At 40.4% G+C, this 12,380-nt stretch overlaps 1 long non-coding RNA gene across 1 annotated transcript; it reads right to left on the bottom strand.

Annotated features, from left to right (window-relative positions):
• Window positions 1-8,982: 8,982 nt before the first annotated feature.
• On the bottom strand, window positions 8,983-9,901 carry LOC122776301. The gene is made up of 3 exons (XR_006361198.1): window positions 9,698-9,901; window positions 9,490-9,620; window positions 8,983-9,225 (listed from the first exon to the last, which is right to left on the bottom strand). It is a non-coding gene; the product is annotated as an uncharacterized LOC122776301 (long non-coding RNA).
• Between the last annotated feature and the right edge of the window lie 2,479 nt (window positions 9,902-12,380).

The raw sequence follows: 12,380 nt of genomic DNA, 5'->3' as shown, positions 1-12,380 counted from the left end.
TAAACACACTCCTGAAACATAGACTACACTTAGTCTACACTAATGATGTCAACAAAAGCTGATTGGTGTTTTTATCACATCTGGGGTCCAATAAATGACAGAGCTACTGGGATTTTGGTCCTCGCAAGAAAAATCCACTGATGTGGACCATACTTCACAAAAAACAGCTGGTCTAAAGTTGGTCAGGGTTTCAAATTAATCTCACTGTCCATCAGTCTACAGGTAGACAATTAGTTGATAAATGGAAACACTTAAGTAGTCTGCCTCAAAGTGGGCGCCCAGTCAATGGGACTCCAAAGGCTCAACACAGAATCCTCAACGAGGTATAAAAGAACCCTAGAATAACAGCACTAGAGTTGAAGGAATTGTTTGCAAATCACTCTGTTCATGAAAGAACTAGATGCAAACATGTTATGAAAACACAGGAGTAGCTGATGTTCTCCAAATGACATGCTAGAAAGCATCTGGACACTTCACAATGCTTCTGGACAATGTTTGCTGTAAATAGGTCCGCTGTATGCCCACATAAAAACATCATCCCAACAGTGAAGAATGATGGAGGGAGCATTGGGCCTCATTCACCAATATATACATTTTTCTCCGCACCCAACTGCACAGGTCATATAACAACAGATTTAGATCTACAATTTCTTTGTTGTGTAAATGAATAAACATGACAAAATGGCACAAGTAAAAATAAAAATAAACCAAAAAAATCTGCAAAGCCTCATGTATTTTTTCATCAATTAATCAGAATTTAAAAAATGGATGCTGGGTGATGCAACAAGACAATGACCCAAAGACACTGAAGTAAATAAAATACAGAATGGCTCCAACACAAGGGTTAGGGTCATTTCGAGTGGACCAGTCAGAGCTTAACCCAACAGAGATGCTATGACATGAACTCAAATGAGCTGTCTACATCAGACAACCGAAAATCATGGCTGATCTGAAGCAGTTCTGGAAGGAAGAATTTAGGTCTAATAGACAGCTGGTTGCGGTTACTGCTGCCAGTGGAGGTTCAGCCAGTTACTAAGTGCAAAGGTTCACTGTTGTTGTGTTGTGAATGTAAAATAAATAAACCATACAAACAGTAATTACAACTCATCAAACCCAAATACCCCTATGCTGATGAAACATTTGGTTTGGTCCATTTCCTTAGAGTTGGGCAGAAATGTAGAAATAGTTGGAATATCTGCTCGGGATTGGACTGTATAGGTAAATATAAACAACTGGATGAAGAAAGAGGTTCACACAGCAAAGTGGCTCGCACCTTTGCCTCACAACAAATAAGGAAGGAACGCAGGACTGCAGCAAGCACGGTAACTCAGACAGAGAAATCAATAAATACAACAATCAATGACAATTGTGTTAACCTAATTTGTGCGTTTCATTTTAAGTTCTGGTTAGTGTCAAATTTATAAAACATGATTGCATATGTAGGAAGTTTGGTGAAATAGAGCAAATATTACCATTATATTTTGCTTGTGTGGATGTGTCTCGACTAAGACGACAAAAAAATAAATAAATAAATAAAAAAAATAAAAAATAACTTGTACATCGCACTTATGACTAGCACTTCATAGTTTGTTCTACTTGAAGATACTTACTTCTAGCTCTTATTTGTACCCAAATGTTTAAATGCACTTTTGTAAGTCGCTTTGGATAAAAGCGTCTGCTAAATGACATGTAATGTAATGTAATGTAATGTGCATCACATGGATGTCGGTGTTGATTTAAAAACAATATTGTATAACATCAGTTTGCACATTCACAGTGTGATCTGTGGCACCCAGTGATGTAAAGTTATTTTAGCTCGAGGCTGAAACCTTGAGTTCATGTTTCCTACATCTATAAAACTAATTAGGTTGTCTGCCCGGTTAAACACGTTCAAGAATCAAATTCCCATTCAAATCAAATATTACTGCTGAATAATAATGTTTATTATAGACTAAAATCAGCTCAGACAGATGGCCAAAGGCATATTCAAACATCACACGCACACGATCTTTTCATTAAAACCATGATGAGTCAAGGTACATTTCCATGGAGATGATGAGACTTGTGTATAACAGCTGAGTACATCTCATCAGTCATTATGTACCAAGTTTCTACATAGTCTGGTGTCGAGTTATAATGCTCAAATACAGTATGACACAGAATGCTCGGTATACTGTATAATTTTACAACAGTCTCTGGTGTGATGCCATTGGCCTGATTTCCAGTCTAATTCTAACAGGCCCCAGCCAGTGTTTCCCTCAGAGAGTCCTGGCCAAGTCAGCCATGAGAGCATTAGAGGAAGAGTTTGCTTCTGTGGCCTGTTCTGTGATTCACAGCTTCAGACTCAAATCACCTCAGTAATATGGTCGTTATAGTAACACTAGTTGTGTTTTAACCTCACATAACGTGAAATCTGCGTTTCCTGCAAGTCACAATAGTTAAATAGCGTAAGGTGCTTCAGTGCAGTATAGACCAGGTTTGGTCTCGGTTTCCTCCCACAGTCCAGAAACATACAGAGGTTATTTGGACACTGTAAATTGACCACAGGTGTGAATGTGAACTGTTGCTCATCTCTATATGTTAACCCCTGGTGACCTGTCCAGGGTTTACCCCGCCAGTTGCCTCGTGTCTTCTGGGATTAGCTCCAGCGACCTTGCGAGCCGCATGTGGAGGACAAAGCAGTAGACGATGAATGAACTGAAGTACTGGAAATGTGCCCTTCAATCCACACTCAGTGACACATAGACCCCATTCAGACCTGAGTGATCCAGTCTGGTCCAGTCCATCACAGAAAGCACGTTCAGAGGCGTTTTGAAGATGGGGAAGCTGAACTCGGGACTGAGACCGCCTCCATGGCAGTTTCACTTTTTTTATACTAATTAGAGCTCAAATGCTATTTATTATATTTGCAGCCACCATCACTATGGTTTCTGTTTTGTAATGGTTAAATGTATTTATAAGTTATATTGGCTCACACCACCTGGCAGTCAGACTCAGTAAAAACATCATGTATTTGAATAAAGGGTGAGGGAAGCCAGATCTGATCATATGTGGTCACAGGAGACACATCCACGATAGGTGTGAACAGTCACACTTAAGGCTGTCCACATGTGAACAAGGATGAACGTTAATACCAGGTCTGAACAAGGCCATTAGCACATGTTTTTAGAAAAGTTTGCTAATCAAGGAAATCAAAAGTAACAGTGCTAATTGAATGAATTAGAGATAGAAAAGAAAAAAAAAATACACACATTTGTGAAGAAGGTCCCATAATTCACACTACCTGTCAATCCAAGGGACTCCTCCGTAATATAATTGCTTTGAGGGAAATAAAGCATTCACTGTTCTCGGAGCACAATGGCTCCAATTATTGTAAAATGTTCACATACTGTGCATCTCATATCACAACGTGGCTATTAACATATTTGATGCAGTTACCCAATCAGCCATGTCTCTGCAGTGTAAAAAAAAACCCCAACAACTTTAATTTCCTCAAGACTAAAATGAGTTGACTGTCATTTCCCTCTATCATTTCTGGTAAACAATACATAGTTACAGCTCAGTTGCTCTCATTATTCTACTACAAATGACAGTATATAAGCAATTCTATGAAATACATTTCATTTGTATACAGGGTTAATGCACACTATCAATTCAAGAATGAATAGCCCTGATTGAGATTCATACACAGAAACACGTGCACACCCTGGCACCAGTGAAGGAAAGTGTGTTAGGACGTCGCCAGCAGTGATGTCTACGGTTAATGTGATTTACTCTGATATTTTAACAGATGTTGTGACTTGAAGCACTGCATGCCAACACTTACAGTATACACTGTGTGCAACTTATTCCAATCAAGTTCATTGTCTGATTCCATTTAGTCTTCGGCTGACATCATATGGACAGAAATATACACCGTCTGCCTCAAAATCACAAGTTGTGCTGGATCTTGTTAAGCAAGCATGACGTACCTTTCAGGTTCCCATCGCAAAATTAGTTGTACATGTGTTTAAACCAGAAATCCAAAGACATCTCCTGCAACTCGGCACCTACTGGACAGTACAAGCTGTCACATACACGGGCGTCCACTCAAATGTACAGTGTGCTTTATCTGCTCTTTTCATTTCAAACATCGTCTTAACCTTACGACTTTAAATCAACACGCAAAATATAGCATTTATTTCTGGACTACAAAGGTGCAGTGGCAGCGCATGACTGCTAAAGGTGCAGCATACAGGACGGGGACAAGGCTGTTTTCCTTTACAGCCAGGGCTGTGCGATCAAAGGGGATCAAGGTAGCAATATGCACTTCTATGCAAAGAATTATACTGGACATGAACACCTCTGCTACACAGGGAATAGAAGCACTGGTGGATTATAGGACCAAGCAGGGGGCTGAGATGACACATCTCTACAGGCTCAGCAACTCCTCTGTATGTTCCGCAGCATCAAACCTGACAACCAGAAGGAGGGGCTGGTCCGTCCACCATCTGACCTGCCAGCTCTCCTCATCAACTCAGCTGACACACAAAAGACCCCAAGCAGGATTAACCCAAGGAAAGCAGCTGGTCCTGATAACATACCAAAATGTGTGTTCAAAGCTTGTGCTGGTGAGCTGACTGACATCTTCAACATCCCTCAGTCAAGCCAAAGTTAAAAGAAGCTCCAATCCCCCCCCACAATATTGACTACTGTCTGCTGCTTTAACCCCCAAAAGTGATTAAGTGCTTTGAATGGCTTGTCAAACCAAACATTGCTTGATCCACTCAAGTTTGCTTATTGCCTCAACGGCTCCACAGAGGGTGCAATATCCACCAGCCTGCACACAGCACTCACCTTGCAAACCAGGACATAAATGAATCCAGAATCCTGTATGTGATTTTGATTTCCGCTCAGCATTTAATACCCTCATCCCCCTGAAAGTAGAAGAAACTTCTCCTACTCTGCCTGAACACAGCCACTTTCGGGACATCCTTACTGAAACAAACACTTTTCATAAGGGAAAAACACCAAATGCATCACGCTAAGGCACTGGATCCCCTCAAGGATGTGTTCTCGGTCATTTGCTGTTCACACTGCTAACTCATAACTGTGTATCCAGACACAAGAATAAGCTAATTGTGGAGGGAAGGAGGAAGTGGATAAAACAAACGTGATGATCATCACCTTTTGAAGGACACGTCCTGAACACACACCCCTCAGCATCAGTGACTAGGCAGATTGGAGAACAAAAAGTTCCTAGAGGTGCAGATCTCTGAAGACCTCAGCTGGTCCAAGAACACCACTGGGATTGTGAAACGGAACCAGCCGACTGCATTTTCTGAAGAAACTAAGAAAAGCATCACTACCCAAAAGCCTCCTCCTGACGTTCTACTGAAGTGCGCAGAAATGTTGCATTGCTTCAAAAAAAAAAGGGCCCAGCAGAGGATCATGAGAGGAGCAGAGAGGTTCACTGGAGTGTTCCTACTCTACACTGTTCAAACAGATACTATCAGGAAAAAGGTGCAGGAGCATCAAGAACAAAATCACCAGACTGCTCACCAGCTGTGTCTAGTGTTGCCAGATTCAGGGGGTTCATGATGAGTTGGGCTAGTTTGGATTCTGATTGTGTTATGAGCCTCCTGCACTGTGTGCAGTCACTGATTGGCTGTTACTAACTGCCAGTCACTGTTTTTGTTGTTCAGCCTGTGTAATCACTGCCTGATACTATTATTAGTAGCACGTGCACTGGTCAAGATGTCAACGTGAGCAAAATGAAACGAGTAAGAAAGTATGATAAATTTCGATTAAATCAGGAAATGAATTGAGAGGAATTAATTAATGAGATATTAAAGGAGTTTAAAATATGTATATGTAAAATATAGATATTTTCAATAATATATAAGTTAACGGCAAAGTCCAATGTGAATTCTGCAATACACCCCCCCAATCGGCTACAATATTTTCCAATGATCCAAAAGATTCCTTTTGTGACGATGTTTGACAACCTTGTGTCTGGGATTTTTCTGTAGTGACTGGATGATGTTGCTGTATTAATTGTTAAGTTTGCCGTTGTGCATTGCTTTTAACTATGGTACAGTAAATAATAAGAGTAACTATTAAATGAAAGGTTTTTGGTGGGTTTTTATCAGATCTGGCAACACTGGCTTTATCTCACAAACCATTAGACCGTTACACAGCTGAACCTGGAACAGGAATTGAATTTAATGCACCTCACCATTTAATCTTTTTGATTACCTCACTTTTATTATAATTCTCTTTTTTATCTCTATCGCCACTTTTACCTTTTTAGTACTTTCTATAAATAGTAATAGAAATGCTTCAGCAACTTTAAGAACGTCTCAGGGATAAGGGTTGGTGCTGTTATGGATGTTGTGCTATTGTTGTCATTACTGCCCCATATTGTGGATCCCAAGAGAAACACTCTCTCTTTGTTTGCTCTACTTTAGTGTGGCCAGCAAAATGGCAATAAATCTTGATTTGGTTTGGTATGATTTCTATTTAAACAAGAACAGTGTCGGTTTGTTTTCTCTACTTCCTCTACCTCTGCGGATTACTAAATTGAGCTTCTAGATCTAGATTCTGAAGAGCATTAGATGCGATAGACATGATACGACAAACACGTTCAGGTTTATAGTAAGAGAAGAGTAATAGCTTTCCATTTTCTGGAAGGGTTACTCCATCGATAAGTCCAGGTTTCACTTTTGAAAATGTAACAGTTTGTGTATAGTGTCTAAAAATGGACAAGGGATTATTTCACAGAACCTAATAAGGGTATAACATTTTACAGTGTACAGCCTGTGTGTGGACTGCCAAAACGCTGATGAAGAATGTTACTGCTCTGTCAATTAAAGCCGGTGCCAAGCCACCTATTCTCACACACACACACACACATCCATGAACACACACATAACTCATCCCTTAATTCTCACTCTCTCCCTGCCCTGCATTAGACAGATGCGTCAGTGGGACAATAATGGAGAGCAGAGGCATATGAGCAAGTCCTGAGATGACAGAGAGCCTGGCGTCCCCAAATCCCCCTCCACTGCACCAGGGCTCTTTGTCACAATATAATCCTTTCTCACTCGCTAAGAGGCTAGAAAAGAGATTCAGAGGAGAGGAAGAGGCAAAAAAAAAAAAACATTTGAAAGATTCATAGTTACAGCTGATCAACAAATGGCACTGGCAGTTGAAAGATTAATAGAGAAATGGTATAGAGTAGAGCTGTGCTTAAAGGGAGTCACTAAAAGAAAACAGCTCAAAGGAAACGGTATGACTCAGCGGCCTAAGCAGTGGGGAAAAGGTGGGATCCTTACACAGAATTCAAATTAAAGAAAGTCATTTAGAAGCTGTGCATGTGATACAGAGAGATGCAGAGAGAGAGATAGCAAGGGACAGACAGAAATGAGAGCCACTGGCCTTGGTATGTGGGTAGAGGAGGAGCGGGAAAGAGGGAGGGAGCCAAAATGAAAATAAGAGGGAGCAAAAGACTAAAGCAGTTAGTCCATTTGAGTTGACAGAGCTGAAGCAGAGTGTTTGGAAGTGATAAGGCAGCGAATGTGCAGCACAGGCAGGAGAAGAAACAACTGCATCTCCTCATCCCTCTATTAATACCACTGACACGCCAGTGAACACTTTTGTTTCCAACTTAGTCATTTATGAGCAAATACATTCACATACACACACACACACACACCCACACCATGGCCTGGAGCACATTTGTTGGTGCTAATGGTCTGCGTAATTCAAACACAACATAAATAGTGTTGAAGAAAGAAATACATTACAAAGAACATTTTGAAGTTGTTTTTTTTATACTATAGAACAGACGCTTGTTAATTCATCTTTGACCATTAACTGACGAGATTAAAACTCATCTTTGCCACCACCCACACACAGCTTTAGTCTCTCATACACACACACAAGCATACATATACACCCAATATAAATATAAATGCAGCACTTTTGTTTTTGCTCCCATTTTCTGGGCATTGAAGTAAGTAAAAGGCTTCTTTCTCTTAAATGTCTGTATCAGTGCACACTACACTTTTACTAAAAATAATCCATCCACCTCAATATGCTGATTACTCAAGTGAACCTTGGACTGGTCACAATAAAAAGTCACTCTAAGTCCAGTGCAGTTCCACCATGTAACACATTGCCAGAGATGCCAAATATTTTGAAGGAGCATGTCCACCACAGCTGTTGCCCGTGAACTGACTGTTCATTTCACCACCATAAGCTGCCTCCAACATATTTCAAGAGAATTTAGCAATTCGTCCAATAGGTTTCATAACTGCCTACCATGTGTGTTACCACATCAGCTCTGGATGCCACATCATGTGTCTTTATGGGAGAGATCTTCTAAGACAGCTGAGCATTTGCCTGGATGCAGAGTTGTGTGCAAACGGTCAGAAATCATCTCAGGGAAGCTAAGCGATTGTCAGACTTAGCAGGGTCTTGTAACTGGGTCAGCGTAACTGACTTGAGTGAGCAAATGCTTCCACCTTCGACGGTGTGTTGCATGTTGGAACACATGAATCAGTGTTTACAATATATCAAGCAGATGGTATGCAGCAGCTAAGGTGTTGGGTTGGTGAGGAAGAGTGGCCCCTAGTGGATAACAAACGCAGGTGTAATTGATGTGCTGTGACATAATGATGCGATCCTCTGTCTATTGTTCAGCCATTCATCCACCACCATCATCGTCTACTCATGTTGCAAGGATCTGTACTCAATTAAAAACATTCCAGTTTGTGTGGCGTGCAACCTCATCAGACCCCCTGTGTGGTAAAGTGGTACACAATGAATTAATGACTATCGCAGCAGGCTCCAATTCCTGCCAATGTCCAACAACTTCATGTGGCGAACGCAGGAGATAAGGTAGGAAACTAATATTGAAAGCATAACAGCGCCACCCTGGGACTTTCACCCAGGGAATTACTGTTAGACACAAGGCACATGTTCAGGTTATGCAGAGGGCAGGAGACGTGGTTCCAAGTTAACATATCATTTTTATTAAACCTTAGATTCTAAAATCTCAATAAAACTCATTCATACCAACAAAAAAAGGGGACAAACATAATCAGGGCTGAGGCCAAAGTGGATGGACAAAGGCTAGAGCAGGGGAGGGAACCAAAGAAAACCACAACAAAATCACTTCAGTGACGAAAAAGAGAGACGGGAGGATGCCACCACCAGATCACCGCCACCGGCCTACAGCAACTGAAAGGGGAGGATAACAACAAATTAGTAAGGTTACACACGCAAAAGAAAAAGTAAACGCCAAGCTAACAAAACTATGGGCAGGTCACAGGCTTAAACAAATATATCAACTGAATAGAAAAGAGGAAACAAAAACAAAACTCAATGACCTAAATTATAAAACATCTCTGAATAAACAAAATAAAACATAAGCAGACACATTATCCACAAACAATGAACACTTTCACGCACTCAGTAAAAGGGGGACCAGTCCCCAGTATTTACCTGTGACCGCACTAGCGTTAGCCACCGAGTAGCACCAACCAACAACCAGGGAGAGACGACACTCACCACCGCCAACGACGCAACCACAGCAGCGCACATAGGGAGCACGGAGCAGCACACAACCAGCCGCCCTACAACACAACACCAAGGCCTTGAGCATAATAACTAAATGAAACGACCAGCGAGGTGAAACGACGTGCGGACATACCTGTCGGGGACGCGACCTCTAACCCGGAAGTGACAATGGGATCAGAGGAAGAGCCGGCGAGCGGACTACGGCTTTTGCACTGGCTCCCTCAACGATTACCGGAACTGAAACCATAGCAACCAATGTAAACAAAAATGAGCCAGGGGGAAAGTAAAACAAAACGCTCATACTGCTCCAATCACATAACCATCGAGGAGGAGTGGATCGATATCCTAGAGGCCACGATCAATAACCTTATCAATTCTTTGAAGGGGATATGTGTCACACTGTGTGAGGCCAGTGGTGGTCATACCAGATACTGGATAATGCTCTTTAACCAGTATAATGTTTTGTTGAATTTGTCATTTGGTGGATGGATTATTTTAATAAAGGCGTAGTGCTCAAAAATAAAGCTTTTAAATGGTCAGCCTGGTAAATGGTCTAGCATTGAGTGGTCATCAAGATTAGAAAAGTGCTATTCAGATATACTTTGTGTTACAGTTTTAAAAACGACACTGAACCACCAAAATTGAGAGAAATCTTACATCATTTACTTCAATTCATATTTACATGTGTGTTAATATATACATTGAACTACGTTAAAATACTTTCTACTGCTGTTGTAAGACCGTATGTCTCTTTCCTACAGTGTCTTCATGCCAATTCAAAAAAGCACTTGTGTAAATATGACGATCAGTATTCCTGACACATGTAGGATAAAGGATTACTCTGCATGTACACAGAACAGTATCTGTGAGCAGAAAGGCACAACGCAGCTGATCATTGTTGCTCAACCAACTGAATTTTGAGACTTTGGAGGAGACAGTAGCAGATATTTCCCTCCTCCGATTGATCACTTAACACCCCAAATTGTGCAATCAGCGGCGTGTGAATGGGACTGACAGATGTGTGATGATGGTGTTTGAATGTGTGTGAATGGCAAATTTGAAATGTAAAACAATTTGCAGCAAATAAATGCAGACCATTTATATTGTATATTTACTATTCCTTCACCTATATAGGATCTTTTATTTTTATGGTCATGCAAATCTGTTGTATCCACTGACATATCTTATTTAATAATCATCTTTCCCCCCAGTTGTCTATGGTGTAGTACATCCATATCCTTTCACATGGTTTTCACAGTTTCTGAAAAGGGAGACACAATTTGAAGAATTGCATGTCACAATTTTTTGGAAAAAAAGGGACAGGCTGACTGTGTGTGCTGCACAGCGTTGGCAGGCATTTGCTCTATAGTGCCATACCTGCAGGACGAGTTTACAGACAGTGGCTGAATTGTTTTGTAGAAGCAAAAGAAAACAGATAGAGCCGACCTTGGATGAACTTTGCCTCTGCACAGACAAAAAAACAACAGAGCTATACTTTCTTTAAATGCATACATTTAAAGAATCTGTCGTCAAGGCACCACACAATTTCCAACAGCTGTAAAAGTAATAAAAGATTTCATTCTCTCAAAGTATGACGGATCAGTTGTCAGCGAGCTGCTTTATTGAAAGAGTTTGTAGAAGGTCAGAGACGTACAAGGCTCCGCGGCTGCACTTACAGCTGCTAAAAGCAACGGAACACAGCTTTGATAAAATTCCTGATTTATCAGTTGTTATTTTCCTTTTAAAAATGTTCTCTCCTTCCTGGCTTTAAAAGAAATAAAGAAATACAAGTCAGATTTTAGGTAGAAACAGTGACTCACTACATTTTCATAGTGAAATAAAATCCATGTCAATTGGCCAATGCCATGTGAATATATTGTATAAATTGTTACTTAAATGTATTTATTTGATTCAATTCTAATAAGATGTGGTTTTAGTGCTGCTATTTGTATATAATTATAGTATAGCACTTTTAAAGCAAAGAGAAAATAAACATACATCATTTAAAGGTACAGCACATGCAAACTAAACAAACATATGGATATGTGCATACATTCACATGAATGCATAAATAGTAAGGTGAATAAAACACATTGATACAAAAAACTAGTGCATACAACCTATGTAAGTAAATTCTAAATTCATCCTCCACTCTGGACCAGTTACAAGACACAAAACTGTTAAATACAAGGGGCCCATCACGATTGTATTGTCATTACCCCAACCCCGGGGGACCTGTCCCTATTGGAAACACATGTGCACACTAAAGTGCCCTCTTGACACACGCCGACATACCCTATAGAGCGGTGAAAACATGAGGAAGTGTCCTGCTGGCTGTCATTCATATGTGGCGTTTAAAACAAAACATAAATTCAGTGGAGAAAAGTGATGCAGTGTCCTATAAGATGCCCTCACAACATTCTTTCCTATGGGTTATGATGTTCCCTATATACTGCCCCTACATGACAGTGTGCCAAACGGTGTGCTTAGAGGAAATGATATTCAGTGTTGAATAAAAGAAATGCCAATCTTGTTAATAGAAACTAATTAAACAATCATGTGTGGAGGTGCATATGGAGGTCCACATGAATTATTTAGTGTTTAAACTTTGCCTTGTATTGGATTGTTTTTTTGTTTTTTATTGCCTTTTGTTTATTTTTTTATTGTACTTTAAAACTCCTTTGTTAACTTCATTCCAGCATTTGGGTCCTGTTTGTTTAAATGATTTCAAAATATTGTGAAAGCATGACTGTTTTTCTCACACATTAGTCCACACTCAGGTTCTGTCTTGTTTAGCTCCTGACTTGACAGTGGGA

Source organism: Solea senegalensis, linkage group LG10, assembly GCF_019176455.1.
Source record: "Solea senegalensis isolate Sse05_10M linkage group LG10, IFAPA_SoseM_1, whole genome shotgun sequence".
Lineage (NCBI taxonomy): Eukaryota > Metazoa > Chordata > Actinopteri > Pleuronectiformes > Soleidae > Solea > Solea senegalensis.
This window is presented reverse-complemented; position numbering and strand designations above follow the sequence as displayed.